The sequence below is a fragment of the Salvia splendens genome, chromosome 14 (assembly GCF_004379255.2).
Source record: "Salvia splendens isolate huo1 chromosome 14, SspV2, whole genome shotgun sequence".
NCBI classification, from domain to species: domain Eukaryota; kingdom Viridiplantae; phylum Streptophyta; class Magnoliopsida; order Lamiales; family Lamiaceae; genus Salvia; species Salvia splendens.
The window spans coordinates 12,491,495-12,516,464 of record NC_056045.1 but is presented as its reverse complement, the minus strand read 5'-3'; the positions used below and the strand labels follow the sequence as shown (position 1 = coordinate 12,516,464).

At 37.4% G+C, this 24,970-nt stretch overlaps 1 long non-coding RNA gene across 1 annotated transcript; it reads right to left on the bottom strand.

The window, feature by feature from the left end:
- Positions 1–79: 79 nt before the first annotated feature.
- LOC121765196 lies at positions 80–13,583 on the bottom strand. Its single transcript, XR_006042781.1, has 17 exons — positions 12,667–13,583; positions 12,548–12,600; positions 12,216–12,424; positions 9,768–9,865; positions 9,555–9,646; positions 9,379–9,466; positions 9,202–9,300; positions 8,924–8,987; positions 8,714–8,786; positions 8,183–8,289; positions 4,740–5,786; positions 3,852–3,949; positions 3,452–3,550; positions 3,304–3,373; positions 1,218–2,767; positions 476–819; positions 80–180 (listed from the first exon to the last, which is right to left on the bottom strand). It is a non-coding gene; the product is annotated as an uncharacterized LOC121765196 (long non-coding RNA).
- Between the last annotated feature and the right edge of the window lie 11,387 nt (positions 13,584–24,970).

The window sequence follows — 24,970 nt, the reverse complement described above, 5'->3', positions numbered from 1 at the left end:
CAAAAATACAGTCAAAACAAGGTAAAAATAGAAAAAGTATCAAGTCAACTACATCAAAGTATACAAAGACACTATTACTTGCCTTAGGAAGGGTAGGTGTGTTGTGATGGCTTCATGTAATTAGGAGTGAACTCAGAGAACTTGGTGGTCTCTGTTGCAGTGGGATCGAAGAGGGAATTGCTAATCGAGACAAAATGTTGTTGGGTCCAATCAGAGAAAATTGTGGTCGTGCAATTTGAAACCAAAAGGACAAAATTGTAGTGATCATGAGTTCACGCAAATCACTTGGAGTAGAAGTATTATCCACAACCACATAGACAAGGTGAAACCAGAAACCACATATAGGCATGTGGGAAGACGATTTGAATGATGACATCGAGATAGCACTTTTGTCATGTTTTCTAAGAAATAGTCATCTGTTTCTCATATGCTGGTTCAACTACTTAACAGGAAGATAAAATAACATGTTTAATACCTCTATATGTGGAGCTAAGATTGAATATGACCGTGTCGGTGAGCAGTATTGGCACTATGGCCACCATCAGGTTCGGTATAAGCCGCTGAAATACTGTTGAGTGCCCTCTCTATACTGTGGCCACTCAATGAGATGGTCCACAAACTGCTCCAATGCCATACTCTCAAAGGAAAACATCAGAATGTTATAAATCCAAGGTAAAACTGAAATTCACTATAACATTAACTGATAAACTAGGAAGGAACAAACTTCTGAATCTGCAGGCTTTCTCAAAGCATCTAAAATAGCACGTAAAGCAATACCCTATGTACGGTGAGTCACACATTGATGTTTAATGACTGATCCTGAAGCAGAAGCATTCACAAAGGATAAACATTATAGACAAACTGATTATAACAGGGTAACATTCAACTAACATAGTTAGGTTGAATAGTATTTTACAATGCTACTAATTTGTAAACCAAAATTTGTTGTATCAATCATAATCATCAAACGGACAGTAAAGATATCAAACTCAAATATAGTAGACTACGTATTAAACTGCTTAACTGGCATATAAGAGATATTAAGTCAAATTAAATTGTTGAGGAACTTGACTAAATATATAGAAATCGAAGTAGTCTAGATTCCATCCATTGTAATTGAAGTATTCACTACATAGTAACAACAAGCTGCAGTTTCATTCCGGCATTGCAAAAATATTAAAATTCAGTCACCCTGCCACAGTAGTGGCAACACTAACCTCATAGAAAGTATCTTTACGTGACACTAATTGGGTGCTCAACCAGCTTCCAAGGCCCATGATTTCTTTTTAGATGCAAGTACAGCAAACTGAATGCCAAAGTAAAAAAGGAAATGTGTCTAGTTAACAGATATATTAAGAAGCCAAGATTTGACAATCGATGGGTATACATATCAAAGAAACACTAATATTGCACATATTTGTACACGGCATAGACAAAGAAAAGTACGATGCTATGTATGTATTAATTAATTATGCTGCAAGGTAGCAAAAGGTGGATTAGAAAAAGATGAAAAACGTCAGTCACAGTATAACAAACAAAAATTTAATATATGTAACAGTTCAATAATTAGCTGCAAAAGGCAGCAAATAATAAATAAAATAAATATAAAAATATAGGCGCAACAACCAGGAAGCAGAAGACCACGCAAAGCAAGGTAAAAAACAAATAAATAGACTTTTGCCTTTTGTTTTCCACAGCTTCCCCCCGTTTCTTATAAGTTAAAAACTCCACCTACCACCCCGACCTTCAGATCGACCAAGTACATTCTACTCTATTTATGCACTAGGAACTATCACAGAAAACACCTTAGTTGCACAAGAGATAACATTTTGAAAAAATGAAACTAAATGCTTAGAGAGGCCTTCAAGTAGAATGAATCTAAATGCTTAGAGATGCCTTCAAATCAACTAAGAGTGACACGAGAATATGCTAAATTATATCAGTAGCCTCAAACGCAGCAGAATTGGCAGACAGCTCAATAATCTAAATCAGACACAAATTCTTTCCTGCATACAGCCAAGAAAAGGGTTATAGGTTTAGTGCAACAGGTAGAAGAATTCCAAGGATACAAAAATAATAGACTGTTGTATGTATTCCACTTCCTACAACTAAACAAAAAATTATATCTAAATGTATGTACAAAGAAGAGAATAACTAACCACACATCCTGGTATCGTGAAGATATCGTGTTCTTCAAAATTAGACAAAGAAGTCCAACCCTAATTTTATCAGGTACCGACAAGTGTAGAGCATCAGAAAGATTTTGCAGTAGTGTTCTTCATTGATGGCTTTAGTATGAAATGACACACTAAATATCGAACTAAAGTTAGATTTATAAAAATACAAATATTAGTTGCAGCTTCATTGTATAATAACAAGTTAAATTAACCACACACATCAAATACCCCCCAAACAGAAGTCTTGCTCGCCCTCAAGCAACTTAGACAAATAAGCACATTCACAAGACCCAGGATTTGACGACTACAATAAAAGCTCGGATTTCCCACCTGCTGGAAACTGGTTCCTTGTCGCATACCAAAATGCTGAAAACAAACCTCTACCATTATATCTTTATCAGAATAAAAAAACATAATACTCTGTCAATTTAGATCATCTTCGAAACATTCCAACATTTAATTTTGAGTGATCGATTAAATTGTTTTCTTTAAATATATACTACCATCTTTCCTGTCATCTTTACAAGATCAGTCTTACCTTCCTACCTTCCTTTTCTGGCACTAAAATTCCTTTTTATGAAGTGTATTCCCTACAAAACAGTTTGAATCATTTGCATATCATATAAGACCCCAAGCAAATTAAGTGTTATTTAAACGTGGTTTTTAACATGATTTTCAAATCTTAAGTGAAAGGAAGGAAAAGTTTTATATCATAGAAAAAAGCGAATTTCTTTTGTTTTCTTTTATCATCACTAGAAAAGGTAAGTACTACAGCACCAGAAAAGTTACATAAGATGATCTCTTACAAAAACAGTTTGAATCATTTGCAAATCATAAATAAAAAGTTACATAAGATGACCCCGAGCAAAGAAGATTGTCAATCTTAGATTTTCCGAAACAAGCAGGCAGTACTTTAAAAAGTAGAGAATGCAATCATGCACATAATGATAACTATGGTGAGTTAAGCAAGTTTATTAAAGAAAAAATAAGTGCAGCTACAAGAAGCAGCACTGTGACCATCTGCTAGAATGTTTCATTATCTAAATTGCAAAATAAGAAATATAGGACATGAAGAAATAATCAATGTCCGATTACAGCATGGAAGGAAGGCATATATTCAAACTACCTCAGCAGTTGTACATCATCTTCATTCAAAAATCCTGAAACTAAAGACTCTGCATGACATAACAGTGAACCTACATGCAATAGAGTATTAGAATATAGATATGTACTACTACTTGATTAACCAAGGGAAGAATTAGAAGCAGGCATACACAAGTTATTGCTAACTGTGGACACTTTGCCATCTGACAGTTTCTAATAGTCCTTCTCTATGACCCGAATGAACATGTTGAGAAACAGATCCTTCTCATCTGGGATTGAAACAAATGTTATTACTTGTTAAACATTACTATCAAGCAGCATACCCTGATTGAAACCGAAAATTACTAAATCATTTTATTCTGGTATACATCAGGAACAAAGCAATGAAGGTTTGCAATCACTTTAATCAACAAAGAAGTTCTCTGATGAGCATTAGATGAACGAGGTACACTGCAAGGGGTGAATTCAAATTTATACATTGGCGATATAGGGTGTTTAAGACCCACGCAATAGTTGTAACTGACTAATTTGGTGAATAAGAATTATTAAGATGATGTAGATAATACATACTTTAATGGTGCATCCTCTTCACAAACTAGAATGTTAGACGAGCACCAGCCAGATACAAACTCTCCAGAGGGAGTAGAAAGATTGTTGCTAAAGCTTCCCTATGAAGGAACACATTTGTAGGGTCAGAACGATTTCCTTGAGAAAAGATTATAACAATTGATGAATCAAAAGAATTGATGTGTATAGTATAGCATACCAATTTCCATTTACTCTTGAGACAAAAAACGTCAGATGAAAAAAATAACTGACCATCATACATTGACAAATAGCTTAAACTCTTCTTACTAATCATTTGTATCTCTTTGCAATGACAAAAACCAAATGAGGAAATGAAGTCACTTGAACAGTTCATGGTAGTTTTTCAATTAGACGATCAAAATGACAAAAATATGCTGGTAAACTTACAAACTCATTCTATGTGCTAAGTGACTTGTGAATATAGCAACTACAGTTTAGGAAGCCCTCTTTATTCCATTTCACTAAATACCAGCAAAAAAAAATTAGTTGGTTAGGTTTAAGTAAAGAAATTTACCAGCAAATACCATGCAAAATACAAATAAGATTGTCCCCAGACTACATAGTACAAACATTCAAGATAAGATAAGCATGGAGGTGATCATTAAGTCTAAGTTATTGCAGGTGCTCAAACTCTTACCTTTTCATTTGAAATTAAATTTCATAAAATTAGCATCCATTTGTTAAAACAAGCAATTTGATCTCAAAATCTCTTCAGGCACATCATTACTGTGTTCACATACGCAAAGATATTTTCTAAGAAACTCAGATATCATGCTTTAAGTCTTTTCGACCTTCAATCGTGAAACCTTACCATGAAATCTATAGCACTCTATAAGATTTTAAAATTAGTTGTACAGATGGAAAACTTACAAATTTATCATAATGAATGACTGAAAATTTGAAGCATCTGAGACGACATCTGCCAAGCGCTTTGTATTACGTTCCAGTTGGCCCTTCGGGTAACTTTCCTCGGAGGGAGCATTTAACTCTCTTGAATCTATAACAAACATTTTTTCAGCAATGCAAGAACCTATACAAAACAATTGCCCATGTTAACAGTAGGGCAAAATGAGAAACTGAAAACTGCATATGTATAAAAGGCAAAATCTTCTCAAAGTGCAGATATTGCAATGCTTATTGTACGGTAAATGCTATAAACATTTGTTATAGACCCAATTGACTGCTCAACCAGCTTCCAAGGCCCATGATTTCTTTGTTAGATGCAAGTACAACAAACCTAATGCCAAAGTAAAAAAGGAAATGTGTCTAGTAAGTACTTGGGAATGAGCCTGTAAAAACAGATATTAAGATGCCAAGATTTGACAATCAATGGGAGTTTATATATCAGAGAAACACTAATATAGCACATATTTGTACAGGCATATGAGACAGAAAAATAGGATACTATGTATGTGTTATTTATAAAGTAGTAAGACAGCAAACAGTGGATTAGAAAAAAGTAGAAAAACGTCAGGCACTGTATAACTCACAAAAACATATATTTAACAGATTAATTTTAAATCTGCAAAATGTAGCAAAGAGTGAATTAAATAAGTAGAAAAATATAGGTGCAACAACCAAGAGGCAGAAGATCAAGCAAAGCTAACACAAAAATCAATAAATAGACTTGTGCCTTCAATTTTCCACCCTTTCCACCCGTTTCTTTTATGTTAAGAACTCAGTCCCCTACCACCCTCGACCTTCTGATCGACTAAGTACTCTCTAGTCTATTTATGCACTAGGAACTATCACGGAAAACACCTTAGTTGCACAAGAGATAACATTTGCAAGAATGAATCTAAATGCTTAGAGAGGCCATCAAATCGACTACGAGTAACACTAGAATATGCTGAATTATCTCAGTAGCCTCAAAGCAGCATGATTGCTCTGCAATCTGACTCAAACGGAAAGTTTTTCCTGCATACAACCAAGAAAAGGGTTACAGGTTTAGTGCAACATGTAGAAGAATTCCAAGGAGATAAAAATAATAAAATGTTGTATGTATTCCACTTCCTACAACTAAACAAAAAATTATATCTAAATGTATATACAAAGAAGAGAATAACAAACAACACATCCAGGCATAGTGAATATATCATGTTCTTCAGAATTAGACAAAGCAAGTCCAACCCCAATTTTATCAAGTACCAACAAGTGTAGAGCATCAGAGAGATTTTGCAGTAGTTCTTCATTGATGGCTTTAGTATGAAATGACACACTAAATATCGAACTAAAGTTAGGTTTATAAAAATAAATGGTTGAATATTGAAGCAAATATTGGTTGCAGCTTTATACCCTTCAACCCACTGGAATAAACAGTGAGGTGGTCAAAATTGAACTGGAGCAGTAGTGCGCTACCCTCCATTCCATCCATTGTATAATAACAAGTTAAACAATTACCCACACACATCAAATACCACCAGACATAAGTCTTGCTCGCCCTCAATCAAGTTAGAAAAATAGGCACATTCACAAGACATTAGATAATCCTCTACTTCAAGTCACGTCAAATCACACGAATCATTTAGAGAAACTAGGTTGACCCCAAATTCACTCTCGGGTAAGACTTTAGAACAAGAATTGTACACGAACTAATTCCCTAAGAGCTAGGCATCCCAATGCTTCAATGTATGTTCGATTTATGTCTTGGGAGTCTCAAACCATCGTCACTAATTCATAAAGAGAATTTCTTCCGGCTATTCTTTATTTTAAGCACATAAGATCTTTCTCCCAAACTCAAGCAAAATTCATCGCTCACAAGTCAATATGATGCATATATCAAAAGGTCTTATTCATTTGGATGTAATGGGGCTTATGGTAAAGGTGTGATCATATTTGGTTAAGTAGCTTATCACATTTTAAATACTAGCACATCCATCATAGCATCCTTCACAACATCCTTCACATCTCACTCAATGCGTGCAAAATTCTGACAGCTCAACACCCCAAACTTGAGATTTTTCTACCATCTAAACAAAGTCATCTTATTCTTTTGAGCATATTTCTGTTTTTTGCTCATTTTTTTTTAGCCTTGGCTTTTTTTTTACACATGAAAGGCTGCCTTTTTATTTTATTTTTTTTACTAGCTTGGCTTTTTTTTGCACATGAAAGGCTGCCTTTTTATTTTTATTTTTTTACTAGCCTTGGCTTTTTTTTTACACATGAAAGGCTGCCTTTTTTTTTCTAGCCTTGGCTTTTCTTACACATGAAAGGCTGCCTTTTTTTTTCTAGCCTTCGCTTTTTTTAACACATTAAAGGCCGCCTTTTTATTTTATTTTTCTTTGAAGACATAACTTTTTTCACTTTGTATCTCAATATAAATGAATACCACCTGATGAATGTTCCAGGACTTCCATCTTTTTCTTGCCACCATAAATACCCTCCCAAGAATGTGCTAGCATTTTAATTTTAGTGACTAGGGTAGAAAATATAGGCCAACAAATGGATATAATAAGTAGGCTAATATAGTGACTTCAAAATTTTCAACAAAGAAATTAGGCTTTTGGGGCTCAAACGGGCTCACTAAGGGTTTATGTGGGGTTAGGCATGTGATAATTTGGATATGAGGCTTTTTGTCCTATTGCCTAAATCATTTTTATGCACCAATATCAACAAGATTGCAACTCATAAAGCTCTCATTAAGTCGATCGGCCCTATGGCTTTTTCAATTAATTTTTCAAACCGGAATAGTTCTCTCTCCTTAGCTCAAGAAATCGGGCACCAAAGAACACTCTTGTCACTTTATCTGAAGCACGGGAAACCTAGTTCTCCAGAAGTTAGTAAGCAACAACAAGTTTGCAGACCAACCCTCGAGAGAAATGAAGCCTACGCTAATAACCCATAAAAAAGTGGTGAAAGTAGTGACAATCAATAGAGAGAAAATCTTGCATGCATACACAAATAGCAATTGGTGAAACTCTGTTCATGGAAGCATTTCGTCCTCAGTACAAAGTAGCGTAGTACTAGGGCAATTTTTGGATATTTATGAAGCTAATATATGTTGTTTATCATTTGGTGATGTGTATGAAATCATTAAAAACGAGGGAGATGCACATATTAGAGAGCCATGGCAGACAACCTCTTGGAAATTTACTCTTAATCATAACATGTCAATTACAAAAAAAAACATTTAAATTCTCTATAAAATCAACATCAATTACAAAAAATCATTTAAATTCTCTATAAAATCAACATATCAGGCATGTATAAGAATAAATAGCAGTTAGGCACTCATGTATGAGTAGGAAACATCACAAGTTGAGTATATTATACGGGTTTGAATGACACCCGAAAAAGATGAGAAGTAGAGTTACCAGAATCCTCAAAGACCAAAATGCTGAAAGCTCGGATTTCCTACCGGCTGCAAACCTGGTACCTTCTCACATACCAAAATGCTGAAAGCAAACCTCTACTGATGTATCTTTATCAGAAAAAAAAACATAATACTCTGTCAATTTAGATCATCTTCGAAACTTTCCAACATTCAATTTTGATTGATAGATTAAATTGTTTTCTTTAAATATATACTGTCATCTTTCCTGTCATCTTTACAAGATCAGTCTTACCTTCCTACCTTCCTTTTCTGGCATTAAAATTCCTTTTTATAAAGCTTATTCCCTACAAAACATTGTGAATCATTTGCATAACATGCAAGACCTCGAGCAAATTAAGTGTTATTTAAACGTGGTTTTTATTAACATGATTTTCAAATCTTAAGCAAAAGGAAGGAAACGTTTTATATCATAGAAAAAAGAGAATTTCTTTCGTTTTCTTTTATCATCACTAGAGAAAATAAGTACTACATCGCAACATGAGATGATCTCTTACAAAAAAAATATACCTACTCTTTTTTTCATCAGGGTCGGGAGTCCAATATAGGAAGCTAGTTGCTCCTGCAGTCCACCTCTTCCCAAGCTCCTGCATGAAGAAAGAAACTTCATTAAAATCTTATCAAGAAGAAAACAGATATGATTATGAATAAAAAAAAACAGATGCATCTAACATTTATGGAAAAAGATGAATGACATCCATATGTTAAGCCGGAGAGGTTTTACATGGACTAAATGATCTTCCGATGCAGCACAAACGATTCAGAACTCAAACTGACTTACAAATAACCTACAAAGAAGATTGTCAATCTTAGATAGCCTTAAAATTACATTAAGTATCAAATGCACTCATGCACATAATGAATAACTACGGTGAGTGAAGCAAGTTTATTAAAGAAAAAAAAAGTGCAACTATAAGAAGCAGCATTGTGACCATCTGCTAGAATGTTTCATTATCTAAATTGCAAAATAAGAAAGATAGAACATGAAGAAATAACCAATACCCGATTTCAGCATGGAAGGAAGGCATATATTCAAATTACTTCAGCAGTTGTACATCATCTTCATTCAAAAATCCTGGAACTAAAGACTTAGTAGTGAACCTACACGCAATAGAGTATTAGAATATAGATATGTACTACTACTTGATTAACCAAGGGAAGAGTTAGAAGCAGGCATACATAACTGTGGACACTTTGTCATCTGACAGTTTCTAATAGTCCTTCTCTATGAACCAAATGAACATGTTGAGAAACAAATCCTTCTCATCTGGGATTGAAACAAATGTTATTAGTTGTTAAATATTACTATCAAGGAGCATACCCTGATTGAAACTGAAAATTACTAAATCATTTACCCTGGTATACATCAGGAACAAAGCAATCAAGGTTTGCAATCACTTTAATCAACAAAGACGTTCTCTGATGAGCATAAGATGAACGAGGGACACTGCAAGGGGTGAATTCAAATTTATACATTGGCGATATAGGGTGTTTAAGACCCACGCAATAGTTGTAACTGACTAATTTGGTGAAATAAGAATTATTAAGATGATGTAGATAATACATACTCTAATGGTGCATCCTCTTCACAAACTAGAACGTTAACCAAGCACCAGCCAGATACAAACTCTCCAGAGGGAGTAGAAAGATTGTTGCTAAAGCTTCCCTATGAAGGAACACATTTGTAGAGTCAGAAAAAAAGAATGCACGATTCCTTGAGAAAAGATTATAACAATTTATGAATCAAAAGAATTGATGTGTATAGTATAGCATACCAATTTCCATTTACTCTTGAGACATAAACGTCAAATAAAACAAATAACTAACCGCCATACATTGACAAATAGCTTAAACTCATTTGTATCTCTTTGCAATGACAAAATCCAAATGAGAAAATGAGTCTCTTCCATATTATTCTCTCTCTTAATTTACTTTCCTCCATTTAACTATTTATTACGATTTTTACAAAACATGTGCGAAAAACGAAAGGGGTTATCTTAACTGGACGGAGGGAGTAGTATATAATTAGGTGCATTGAATCATTTGAATTGTCGTAATAGTTGATGTTCAGGAAATAGCAAGTGACAAGTTGCTTATTTGATAGTAAGGTGGGAGAGGAAGTGAGGAGGCAAAACAATGGATGCTTTAATAGACATTCAGAATAAACTGTAGATTAGTAATGGCCCTAAGCATTTCAAATAAATTAAGTACGAAAATAAAACACACGACAGCGAGCTTCAGTATTAATCAATATGATTCATGATAATAAATTGTATATTTGCATGATTTCGTACTTCAAGATCCGTTCCAAAACTTTGAAAATATAAAAAATTTATAACAATTACTACTACATGATAAGACTGATACAAATTAAATAAATTAGCAAAACGTAATCAAACCTACACCACACTAGTAAGACAATTAAGTAGACATCCAGTTTCATTTAGACACAATCAAGTGAAAGAGAAGAACAGTTAATAAAGCAATTGGGAGCAAACCAAGCTCATAATAAGACCATTACAGCCAATAAACGAATCAACTAACACACTCGAGGCTGAATATGAATAACTATTGCAGCATCTCTCGTCTTCATTATACAAGACTAATTCTATCATCTTGACAACAGCATCAACATTTCAAGCACATTATAAATATAAACTCTAGTCAACAAGTCAAATGTACCAAAATTTCATAAAAAGCAAACGAAAAAATTATGGTTTAGAGTTTAGGCCATGCAAGACAACACAGTATATTAACTTTGGAACATACTAGACAAAAAGATTGAAACCATAACATATTTCTTAATAAACTCAGATATCTGTAAAAAGTTATAATCTCAGCAGTCATTACAAATGACAATATATGGAAAAATAATATAAATAGCAAATTAAAAATTAGCAGCAAAATTCCCAGGTCTCCTGCAATGAAAAAGCAGCAAATACCCAAACTACTAGGTTTGTATTTCATAGCTTTCTCTACCAACACTCACCTAAAATCAATGTAACTGAAACAATAAAGAGATCTACAACTAGAGGCTTTAATACATCCAGCCAGAACATCCAAAAACACACAAGAAAGCTTAGACACAAATCACAGATTCAAAAACAGCTAGAGGCGCTATGTCTGGTTAGGCATAATCTCACAGATCACTTGAGCATGTATACTCAATTCTAGATAAACATTAAATTCTAGCAGGTAGAACCTAAAAAAGCAAAAGGCCATTCTAACTAAAAATAGAACAAAATACATTTCATACAGTATAAGATGTCTAGCTTAGAAAGCTTAACAGTGTCTCAATGAGATTCAAACTTAGAATTCAGCGAATAAGAAACAACAAAATACTAAGGTTCTCCAGTCTTCTACAGATCATCTCCTTGCTAGTACTTTGAAAATCTAGTCAACTCCGAGTGGTGAGAAGCAATGGCCAAGAGAAATGTGAGAACTCCTACAAGATGCTTAAAGGACATCTATCTTGAATAAGGATGGTATCGACTACTGCCACTATAACCTGCTCTACCCCCATAAATTCCCCCTCCTGCTCCACCATAACTAGCACCAGGGCCAGAGTCATATCCACCACTTGCCCCCCTCCACGACCATAGGCACCTAGCCCACTGCTATACCCCCCACCAAAGCCTCCACCATAAGAACCAAATCAGCCAGAGTAGCTAAGTGGCGGAAATGATGTCACTTGAACAGTTCGTGGTAGTTTTTCAATTAGATGATCAAAATGACAAAAAAATATGCTGGTAAACTTACAAACTCATTCTAGCTTTCACAATGGCTGAACCCAAATTTTAAGATAAATTCTTAAAGGGATAACACCAATCTACAAATAAGCAAGTGATGGCTGGCCTGCTCTTTCAACCCAAGAATGTTTGGACATCACAAGAAGTTTAATAGCTTCACAAATCAAGAAGTGAACCCATATCTCATAAACCCAAATCTAACTCCCTAACATATCTACCCAAACAGGAAGATAAAATTTGTAAATTGGAAAATTAGTGGAAACTTACCTAAGCCGAGAAGTCCACGGCAGTCCGACAAAATTGATAATGACAATGCAGCCGAGATGGCTGGAGTATGACACCGACCGAAGCGACTGCTCAGTGGATCCTGGAGCGCCTCTCACCGCTCGGCGAGAATCAGCAGCAACGAAATCAGACGGCGAGTCCATGAGGAGGTCGATGGTGACATGTATCCCGTCTAGACAATTAAATAAACACTGACATACAAGAAAGACAGTGAAATTCCAAAATGGGAACAAAAAATACCAGAAAAATACAAATAAAAAGGGAAAAAGACAATGACGCAAAGAAATTTAACAAATTAAAACTCCATAATTCACCTTTTTCTAGCTTAATTTGCACGCATGATCACACACTACAAGTTCGCCCCCACCTAAACCAATTCAATTTACAATTCAATTAGGGAGAAAGATGAGAAGAAAAAGGAGAAAAGACCCACGACGGAAGGGCGGAAGGCGACGGGTTCGTGCAGCTGGCGGCGGCGGCAAGGCTGCGAGTCAGGGGCCACCCGACGCCACCCACGAATCCAGACCAGCGACCTGCTGCAGGAGACGACGGCGTCTGATGATGGCGAGTAGCAGCCGCGGTGGGGACCAAACTCCGAGACAGCCACGTCCTCGGCTTTCTTCTCCGGGCGAGCAGGCCGGGGGCGTGAAATCTGCGAGGGCTATGACTCTTGGTGTGGGGAAAACACGAGTCGATTCCGCCAATTGAGAGAGAAAGGAGATGGAGATGGAGAGGGAGAGTGCAGTGCCGTTGGAGGAGGGAGATAGAGGCACCGCTTTTTCATGTAGGGTTTCTAGGTAATTTTAATGAGAAATTTCGCACAACCTGACAGGAGGTGGAGGCCAGAGCAGGGTGAGTGAGAGAGAGAAGTTGCGGTGGTGATATGCTGGAGACGAGTTTCGCCGGAGATGAGAGAGTCAGATTTTTGGGAGAAAGAGAGATGCATCCTAATTTGGGAATTGTGAGAATAGAGAGGGAAAGAGAGTGGGATTGAGAGAGGGGGAGAATCAGCGACGGTGGTGGTGCCGAGTTTCGCCGGAGAGATGGACCGTTAGAGTCTTCAAAATAAGTTAGTAGATGGAGTATTTGAAATGGGAGAGGTACAGTCTTCAAATTTTGAAATAGATGGGAGTGGTGCGGATTTTCAAATTTTAAGTTTGTAGGATTTCAAAATAAAATTTAGATAGTTAAATCTTTTTTTTTCTTTGGTAATTTCATTTTTAATTACATAAAAGTTAGTTTAATAATATGATTGTATTCCATTTTTTCAAATATATCAAAAAACTAATCTAAATTGAAATTAGAAATTATATATAGAACTTCAACTGAAATTATGTAACAGAATTAGGAGACCCGATCTTTTATTTCTTAAATATATATTTCACTATGAATTTAAATTGATTAGGAATTAATTAATTTCTCAAATAAAATAGTTAATTTTTTATTCAATTATAAATTTAATTTGGATATAAAACTTTGGATGATAATTAAATTTTCCAAGTAAGTCCATGTTTAGATTAACAATAGATTTTTTTTAAAAATCTTTTGCTGTTATTTTAATTTATTAGTTTTTATTTCAATTATCACTTTTATAAAGTTTTCTCAATGGAAGGATACAATATTTTAAGTTTTAGATTTAGCCTTTTGATTTTTTAAAAATTATATTTTGCAAACTTGCATTTCTCTATTACAAACATTGTAAAATGGCTAATTAATATCACAAACAAACTCGCTTCGTATTGGAGCACAGCATGGGAGGCTAAAACGTTTCTTGTGTAGACACGGTTTTGTTCCTCTATGTTTGTTAGAGCATCCACTACCCACCGTTCCTTAACCGTTCCTATGTTTGTTAGAGCATCTACTACGCTGTTCCCCATCATTCCTTAACCGTTCCTTAAACTACTATTTACGGGCCCCACTGTACTTTTTTACTCTATTCCTTAACTAATGAACGGAACCTGTAACCCTCCGTTTCTTATCCGTTCCTTAACCGTTCCTTAAATTACTATTCATTCAATTTCATTATTTATTTTTATTTTCAACCCAATTCAATTAAAACAAACACACTTCATTACATAAAATAAACTTACAACATAAAATTCGTAAAAAAATATAATTTAATAATTTCCTAAAAAATAAAAGTACACAATTTAATAATTTCATCCCCCAAAGTTTGCCCAAATGTGCTCAATTAGATCCTCTTGGAGTTGGGTGTGGGCGCTAGAGTCGTGTGTCCTTGCACGAATAGATAACCGTTCTTGTATAGACGGGTGCGCTTCACTTCGAGGCGGACTACTTGCGGTTGAGCTTCCGGGGGATTCGGGGTCGAACCAATTTCCCGCCTCGGGTCCTTCGTCTAGGACAATCATGTTGTGCAAGATTATGCACGTATACATGATGTCGACCATGCTCTCAATGAACCACGTACGAGCCGGGGCTTTGATGATGTTGAAGCGCGCTTGGAGAACCCCGAACGCCCTCTCCACATCCTTGCGAGCAGCTTCTGCGCAAAAAGAGCCTGCTTTGGGTTCGCAGGCATGCTGCACGTCTTCACGAAGGTAGGCCACTTCAGGTAGATGTCGTCGGCGAGATAGTACCCCATTTTATAAAGCCAGTTGTTGGCGATGAAGTTGATGGCCGGCGCTTTACCATCCAAAACTTCGGTTAAGAGGCCGGATTGGTGGAGCACGTTTACGTCGTTGTTCGACCCGGGGACCTCGAAGTACGCATGCCAGATCCAAAGCCGGTAGTCGGCAACGACCTCGAGTATAACGGTTGGGTGGGTGCCTTTGTGGCCGCTCGTGTAGGACCCCCTCCACGCCACCGGGCAATTCTTCCATTGCCAGTGCATGCAATCGACGCTGCCGAGCATCCCGGGGAATCCGTGCACTGTTTCGTGAAGGTCGAGCAGGAACTGACAATCGGTCGTGCTTGGCCTCCAGAGAAATTCATCGGTGAAGGCTGCCCGGACGCCTTTGCAGAATTTGAGCAATCACAGTCGCCCAGTGGTGTCTCCGATGTGGAGGTATTCGTCAAACATGTCGGCCGTTTGTCCAGTCGCAAGCTGGCGGATTGCTGCAGTACATTTTTGCAGCGTCGTGTGGCTGGGACGGCCGACCGCGTCGAACCCTTCCTGGAAGAACTCTTCCCGGGCTGCCAAAGTATTCGCGATGTGGAGAAATAGCGGTTTTCCCATGCGGAAATGGCGACGGAAGTACGTATCTCCCCAAACCGGGTTATCGCAGAAGTAGTCGTGTAGCACCGCGGAAAATTGTGACTTTTTTTATTATTATTTTTTATGTGTTGTATGTGCGAATATGATATTGTTATGGTATGATTATGTGGGACATGAGCATGAATTACATGATGTCATAAGTATGTGTTATGTGTGAAAGTACTACGACGTAAACATGTGAACATAGGAAGCCTTAGGACGGCCTCAAATTTGGTGATGTGTGACGAACTCTAGATCTATCACAAATAACGAGATGAAATATATGTTGGAAAACCTTCATCTTCGCGTAGATGGCACGTATAAAACAACCCGCACACGAGGGCGCTCAATATAGTGTCAGAGTGCGACGAATGCAAGGAAGTTATGATTTTGATAATAACGAATACTAACAACGATGCTAACATGTGTTTTGGATCAGAATGCCACCGAGACGCAGAGGGAAGAGGGTGTCATCACCCGTAGGAGGTCTAATGGATATTGTGTAAACTTGCCCGAACGTAGAGTTTGTTTTAGGAGAGTTAGGAGTAGTAGTTCATCTTTTACACGTCATGCCTTTGGAGAACGTCGACATAATTTTAGGAATGGATTGGCTTGCCGAGAACCACGCGAAGATCCACTGCAAGGAGAGACAAATTCCCTTTCGAGCCCCTGGCAAAGAGCCGACTATCTTGTATGGAATCTCCATGAACCGACGAACCTCCATAATCTCCGCTTTGCGAGCAAGCACGATGATCAGAAAAGGGCGTCCGGCGTATCTTGTGTACTTGAATGGAGAGGAGAAGAAGGACTTGAAGGTGGAAGACGTGGCCGTAGTATGAGACTTTCCCGACGTGTTTCCTGAAACTTTGCCTGGACCGCCGCCTGACAGGCGAAAGCACCATACCAAATGGCCCCTAAGAGTTGGCATTGAAGATTCAGTTGCAAGAACTACTAGATTTAGGCTTCATTCGACCTAGTGTGTCACCGTGGGGAGCGCATGTTTTATTCGTGAAGAAGAAGGATGGAACGATGAGGTTGGTGAAAAGAAGGATGTTAGTACCCGACGCTAACAAGGAGATGATCGAAATTGTACATCAAATTCGTGCAAGGATAAAAAAGCTCAAGATAGGCAGAAGTCGTACGCTGATGTGCGCCGAACGGAGATCAAATTCGATGTTGGTGACAAAGTTTTCTTGAAAGTATCCCCGACTAGAGGAGTTGTGAGGTTTGGAGTGAAGGGCAAATTGAAACCACGTTTTGTAGTGTCGTACGAGATTATTGATGAAGTGAGGTCCTGTAGCGTATCGTCTAGCGTTACCTCCTAGTTTTAGGAATGTGCACAAAGTGTTCCACGTGTCGCAGTTGAGCAAGTACGTGGTTGATCCCAAGCATGTGATCCATCAAGAAGAAGAGGTTGTCCTGACACCCGACATGAGCTACGAGGAGAGGCCCGAAGCAATCTTAGATCGAAAGGTGCAAGAGGTTACGAAACAAGTCAATAGCATCCGTGAAAGTGTCGTGGGAACACCCTGGTCCCGAGGATGCCACGTGGGAGTTAGAAGATAAGATGAAAGAGAAGTACCTCCATTGTTTATGGAAGACGACCAAATTTCGGGACGAAATTTCTGTTAAGAGGGGAAGAATGTAGCACCTCAGAAAATTGTGACTTTGTATGATTATGTGGGACATGAGCATGAATTACATGATGTCATAAGTATGTGTTATGTGTGAAAGTACTACGACGTAAGCATGTGAACATAGGAAGCCTTAGGACGGCCTCAAATTTGGTGATGTGTGACGAACTCTAGATCTATCACAAATAACGAGATGAAATATATGTTGGAAAACCTTTGTCTTCGCGTAGATGGCACGGATAAAACAACCCGCACACGAGGGCGCTCAATATAGTGTCAGAGTGCGACGAATGCAAGGAAGTTATGATTTTGATAACAACGAATACTAACAACGATGCTAACATGTGTTTTGGATCAGAATGCCACCGAGACGTAGAGGGAAGAGGGTGTCATCACCCGTAGGAGGTCTAATTGATATTGTGCAAACTTGCCCGAACGTAGAGTTTGTTTTAGGAGAGTTAGGAGTAGTAGCTCATCTTTTACACGTCATGCCTTTGGAGAACGTCGACATAATTTTGGGAATGGATTGGCTTGCCGAGAACCACGCGATGATCCACGGCAAGAAGAGACAAATTCCCTTTCGAGCCCCTGGCAAAGAGACTACTATCTTGTATGGAATCTCCATGAACCGACGAACCTCCATAATCTCCGCTTTGCGAGCAACCACGATGATCAGAAAAGGGCGTCCGGCGTATCTTGTGTACTTGAATGGAGATGAGAAGAAGTACTTGAAGGTGGAAGACGTGGCCGTAGTATGGGACTTTCCCGACGTGTTTCCTGAAACTTTGCCTGGACCGCCGCCTGACAGGCGAAAGCACCATACCAAATGGCCCCTAAGAGTTGGCATTGAAGATTCAGTTGCAAGAACTACTAGATTTAGGCTTCATTCGACCTAGTGTGTCACCGTGGGGAGCGCATGTTTTATTCGTGAAGAAGAAGGATGGAACGATGAGGTTGGTGAAAAGAAGGATGTTAGTACCCGACGCTAACAAGGAGATGATCGAAATTGTACATCAAATTCGTGCAAGGATAAAAAAGCTCAAGATAGGCAGAAGTCGTACGCTGATGTGCGCCGAACGGAGATCAAATTCGATGTTGGTGACAAAGTTTTCTTGAAAGTATCCCCGACTAGAGGAGTTGTGAGGTTTGGAGTGAAGGGCAAATTGAAACCACGTTTTGTAGTGTCGTACGAGATTATTGATGAAGTAGGTCCTGTAGCGTATCGTCTAGCGTTACCTCCTAGTTTTAGGAATGTGCACAAAGTGTTCCACGTGTCGCAGTTGAGCAAGTACGTGTTTGATCCCAAGCATGTGATCCATCAAGAAGAAGAGGTTGTCCTGACACCCGACATGAGCTACGAGGAGAGGCCCGAAGCAATCTTAGATCGAAAGGTGCAAGAGTTACGAAACAAGTCAATAGCATCCGTGAAAGTGTCGTGGGAACACCCTGGTCCCGAGGATGCCACGTGGGAGTTAGAAGATAAGATGAAAGAGAAGTACCTCCAATTGTTTATGGAAGACGACCAAATTTCGGGACGAAATTTCTGTTAAGAGGGGAAGAATGTAGCACCTCAGAAAATTGTGACTTTTTTTTATTATTATTTTTTATTTGATGGCTTATTTTATTTTAATTGATGTGGATGTTGAATGAGAATTTCTTTTGTGGAAAGTGAGTCTCTATGTGTTTGAGTTAATTATGTGAAATTAGTAGTTGTGAGTTATGTGAGTTAATGTAATTAAGCTTCCAGTGTGTGAATTAAATTAAATGGGATAATGCATAATCATTCTAGCCATTTTATTTGAAATTTTCGGCCCTTTCTATTTATTGGAAGAAATATTCTCTTTCTTGGATTTAATTAATTGTTTTGGGATATTTATCCAAATTAAATCCTACCATACCTTGAAATGTCTTCTATGTTTTGTATAAATTGTTTTGGCACGAGTTTTTAACTGAGTAAAATTTGAAATGTCTTCTATGTTTTGTATAAATTTCAGCCTCTTTTGACGAAAGATGAATTTTAAATGAATTTTAAAGTTAACTGTGCAGTTCTATCAGAAATTGTATTCTCGTCCAGTGAGTTTTGTTTTTGATTTGACAGACCTAAAGATGTGATTTTGATGTGAAATTTTAATTGGATAATCTTTGATGTGTCTACTGTATTGTGGTAAAATTTCAGCCCCAACAGAGGTCGGATGGATTTTTAACGATTTTTACAAAACGACCGCGCAGTTCTGCCAGATTTCTGTTATGTTAAAATAATACTTGTTGTCAAGTTTTGAGTGAATAAATGATACATGTGTGATTAAGGAACATATCTTATGGCGTGGTTATGTGTTATACGTTGAGGTATACTATGGGGTGTTTCCTTATGTTGGTGAATGTTTGGGATGTGTAATTTAAGAAAACGATGAAAGGAACGATAGGACATGCATGATAAATTGTATTGATAGAAGGCTGATTGTGTTGTATTATGTGGTTATGATGTTGATAAGGATTGTTGTGCGTACGTGGGTATGAAGAGCATGGATTTCAATAAAGTTGTGAACCGTGTTTGTAAGCAATCGAGGTGGGCTTTCTTTTACTAAAATTCTTTTATGTTTCGAAATATGATTGTGGAGCTATAAGGGTGGTTTAAAGTGTTATGTCTTGCCATGATTGTTTTGATGTTGAGATTGTTTCCTGATGCCTAGTTCGTTTGAGCTTGCTCCATTAGGCTATAAGTCTATGTTGAGATTGTGCTTGATGCCTAGTTTGTGAGTTCGCTCCATTAGGCTATAGGGCTATGATAAACGAATTTGGGTCTGAGTAGGGCCGCAAACCCTATCAGGCTGTGTACACAGAGGGATCGTGAGCTGTCCTTGCTAGTCGGCCGGTCTCGTGGGCGAATAGTGTGACCACACTTTCGTCGCACTATGGTAAGAGGATGTGATTGATTGATTGATTGATTGATGAGAAAGTGGGGAGATTGTTTTGTCTGGCCAGACTATGAAAATGTTTTTGTGTTCTCGATGATAGTTCTTAACTACATGTAAAACTCGTGTTCACTGGTATGGATGACATAACTGTTATAAAATGTTTTCGGCATGAGCCCATTGAATAAACAAGTACTCATCCCTGCATTTCTTTTTAAAATTTTGCAGGTTGAGCGGGATGTTGCGATGGATGTTGAGTGAGCTTTAGGAATTCTCGGATGTGTCGTGTCTTCATACATGGGCGTCATCCTATGACTCTCCCTTTATACTTGTTTTTCCGCTGCCATGTTTCGAATCGTTCTTGATAAAGTCTTTAATTTTTCCCACACTACGTTATGACATTATTTACCTTGAGACATTAATCCGTTGTTTAACTATTCGATAGACCAAAATATTTCTTTTTGAAGTTAATTGAGTTTTCATATTCAATCTCGTCCTTTATTGTTGTCTTTCATTGCGTCCCCCTTTTCTTCCCCGCTCCTTAGTCCCTCCCCTCGTCACGTTTTCCCCGTCTTCACTATCCTTAATAAGGGCGGTCGTGACAAGTTGCGTACTAACCGTGCGGCGGCTTCCTCCCGGTTACGATGGATGTACGTACGAGAGCGTCGTTGGGGCGGCGCGGCTTCTTCCGCCTCCCGTCGTCGATCTTCTTCTAATGATTGTTCCATTATTTGACGCATTTGTTCAAAAGGATCCATTAGTTTGATTAAATTTTGGAGAAGAAAAACAGAGTTGATTTGAGATGAAAATTGGGGTGGAAATAGAGAGGATTTGAGAGGAATAGATGTGTGTTTGTGAGTGAAATGAGTATGAAATAGGAGTATTTATAGAGTAAAGAAATTAAAAAAAAAATTAAAAAACGGATAAAAAAAGGTAACATTACCGTTGCAAAAAAAATTTTAAATTAAAATCGATTTAAAAAAAATGAATTATTGTGTCACCGTGACGAAACCCACTCGCGGGGCAGCGAGTGGGCGTCACGCATGCGCTGGGAACTCGCCACGTCGCCTCGGCGCGTGGCGAGACGTGTCGTGCCACGTCTCGCGGCGACGACTCACGGCACAGGTTGGGCACGGCATGGGGACGACACGGGCATCCACGATGCGTGTCTCCGTGGTTTCGTTCCGCAGACACGGAACGCGGCACCGTGAAGGCACGCGTTGTGTATGCTCTTAGGTCTATCTAAATAATCTATCCATACTTCTATACAATAAGTAAGGATTTTGAGATCACTCCAAAAAATTACCACCCAAGATTTAGGCTAATTTTATGAGAATTATGTTGAAGGATATTTAAATTCCCTCTAAAACTAATACTTATTTCTTATAACAAATTACCCCTACAACTAGTATTTCTATTAGTACATGAAAAGCAATTTCAAATCATCAAAAGACTTGTGAAAGACTTATGTAAGACAAGTGTGTAAAAGAATTTTCAAAATTTACTGTACTTTTTAGTTAGTGGGCTAGGCCAGAATATATGAATTGGCGTAAAATAAACTCGAGCATGGTACATGAAAGGAAAATTATGCATAAAATATGATGACAGATTCTTGATTCATTATAATAAATTATTGTATAGTACATTGAATAATTTATTATTTTCTCTGTCCCACAATAAGAAGTTATATTTAGTGTGGGTATGGATAAATGTAAAGAACAGTGAGTTAGAAAAATTAGTGGAATATAAGGTCCATTTTTAATGTTAGTTTTATAATAGAATATCAGTGAAGTAAGTGAAATGTGAGACCTACTTACTATTTATGTTAAAATTGAAATGTGACTCTTATCGTAGTACGTAGGGAATATTTAATTCTATCCGTTATGCATTGTTAAAATCTAAAAATAAATCAAATTTTTAATATAATTGATAATTGGTCCAAAACTAAGTGACGAGTATTACTTCTTTATGTGCAATAACCAATGTATGTTACATTGTATACGTTTGGCGTATAAAAGAAATTTTGAAGCTCTATAAATATCAGTATCTACAATTGGTAGAGTATTTTCGTTAAACTAATTTTCTCTGTCTATCGGTGTTCCTCTCTCAATATTACTCTATCATTTTTTTCATCGTGTTTCAGTGTTTTGTTTTAATTTGTTAATTTTTTTTAATTTATGAACAATACTTAGTTAAGTTATGTTGTTGTCGTTGCCTCTCTACTTTCAAGTGGATAACACATTATCCTAAAAACCATGATAAGTAATACTCCCTCCGTCCCATAAAGATTGTCCCATTTTTCCATTTCCATCCGTTCCACAAAATTTGTCTCATTTCACATTTTACCATTTTTTATAGTGGACCCAATATTCCACTAATTCATTCATACTCACATTTTATTATAAAACTAATATATAAAAGTAGGACTCACATTCTACTAACTTTTTCAACTCACTTTTCATTACATTTTTTAAAACACGTGCTCGGTCAAAGTGAGACAATCTTTATGGGATGGAGGGAGTAATTATGATTTACATACCTTCCCACATAGAGAATGTAGATGGCTAAACTAAAGGCAAACGTTTCTCAAATGTCTTTGCATAGATTTCCTTTGCGTTTGCTTGATTCTAACTATGTCACGACAACACTTGCTAAGGATAGCATAGTCGGGGAACCGTGACTAGGGGTGGGGTATAAGAAGTGGGGGAAAGAAATAGGGGTAAATAAGATTAAACCTTGGTTGTGAGACATGACTAATCAAGTGTTGATACATAGAAGAAGAGATACTCGATCATAAAAACTCGAGTAGTTTGTAAAAATTTCAATATACCAGAGTTTGAACAAAATAAACTTGAGTCTTTTAAGATGCACAACGTAAGCGAATGAACACAGTTTCATATATGAAGACATAAACCTCCTAGAGTCTTAGTTTGAATTAAATATTCTCTCAATAGCACTTCTTTCACCACTTTGTTGCTCAACCTGCACAGGGTAGTGATAAAATGTAAACTCATATATTATACAAACTTCAAACTTTTCAGCATAGTGGCAACACAACATCAACACAATGTCAACAATGTGTAAAATTTCAAGATTTTGATGTGAACACAATGTCAATACAATGTCAATACAATGTCAACACAATATCAACACGATGTCAACATGATGTCAACCGTTGACACTGTGTTGATATTTTATGTTGCTATTATTTTATAATCTGTTGATATTTTTTAATGGTCCAGGTCATAGTTTGGAGTTTACATTTGATTACATTCCAACCTGCACATTTAGAAATATATGTAGGACTGAATACAAGAGTACTTAGTGAACACATTGCCGAAAATACAAATATACATTTGAAAATATTGTCAAGCCATCATCGCAATACCACTCAGGGGTTTTATTAAAAAGACCTGAGCTTAATAAAAATCATTGTTTGACTGGGCAGTCTAAGTTCTTCATGTACTTAACCATATTTGATCATCTTGTGCCGCAGAGATGGTGTTCTCATATGGTCACCTTCTCTGCCCATCTTGTCAGAGGTTTCTCATGCCGGGAAGGTGGCCACCTTCCATGGTCACCTTTTCTGCCGTTCACGGTAAGAGGTTTCCTGTGTGCACTAGTCCAAGTAGGGACACCATCCTCACTGGGACCCGAATTCGATTCACATATATCATAATTCATAATTCACTTGGCCTTAGCCAAACATAGGCATCCTACACAAAACATTTTGGTATGAGAACATCGTTTAAAATAAACGAACATAAGTTCGAGTTTTCATAAAATATCAAAAACAATAATTTGCATTTTTATCCACATTAGTATGTAGGATAGAAAAGTTCACCTCGTATGCATTTCACTATTTTTGAAAATAATTCTCTGCTTCACTGTCACGACCGCCCATACAAGGGGTACCACAGACGCGGCGATCGTGACCGACATGCATGGATAACAATTTAAAGGAACAACTTAATTAACTTAATGAAAGAAAAACAACTTAGTTTAAGGAGTTTAAGGTTATGATTTTTTTTGAAGAGACATAAGGTAAAATACTTGTAAAAAAAAGACAACGGAAAGAATTTGACTTAAGTAAAACAACAATTAATAACTAAAGCAAAACAACATTTAACTTAAATCTCGGAGAATACCATTTTCAAAAGCCAACGTAAATATTTGTTTAAAACCTATCACCACCATGCATGTTCAAACACAAAACACAAAGAAACGATTAAGGTCTTGAGACATAGTTCAAATTATAGCAGCGGAAAAATAAGGTTTAAGGAGAGTCAAGGATAACGCGTATGTATGGAGACACAACGCATCCTAAGTACTTAAGCCAGCTCAACATCCACCGCTACATCCCGCTCAACCTGCACATAAGAAAAATAATATGCATGGCTGAGTACTTGTTGTACTCAATGGGCTCATGCCGAAAACTTTTTAATAAGTTATGTCATCCATACCAGTGATCTCGAGTTTTAAGTAGTAAGAAAAAAAATATCACGAGAAACACAAAAACATTCAAGTCTGGCCAGACAATTTATCTCCCCACTTTTCACATCAATCCATCAATCACATCACAGTGCGACGAAAGTGTGGCCACAATATTCACCCACGAGACCGGCCAATTTGCAAGGACGGCTCATGATCCCACCAATGTACACAGCCTGATAGGGTTTACGGCCCTACTCAGACCCGAATTCGTTTCACAACACAGCCATATAGCCTAACGGAGTGAACTCATACGAACTAGGCATCAGGCACACAATCTCATAATAAAAACAATATGGCATGACATAACAGTTAAACCACCCTTATATCGCCACATAATAATTTTCAGAAAAGTAAAGAGGTTTGAAAAGAAAGCCCACCTCGTTCGCTTAGCAAATTCATAACCCAACTTATAGCAACTCTCGATCCTCGAGTTCACGAGTACACAACACCCTTGTCAACGACAACACAAGTCAGCCTTCCACA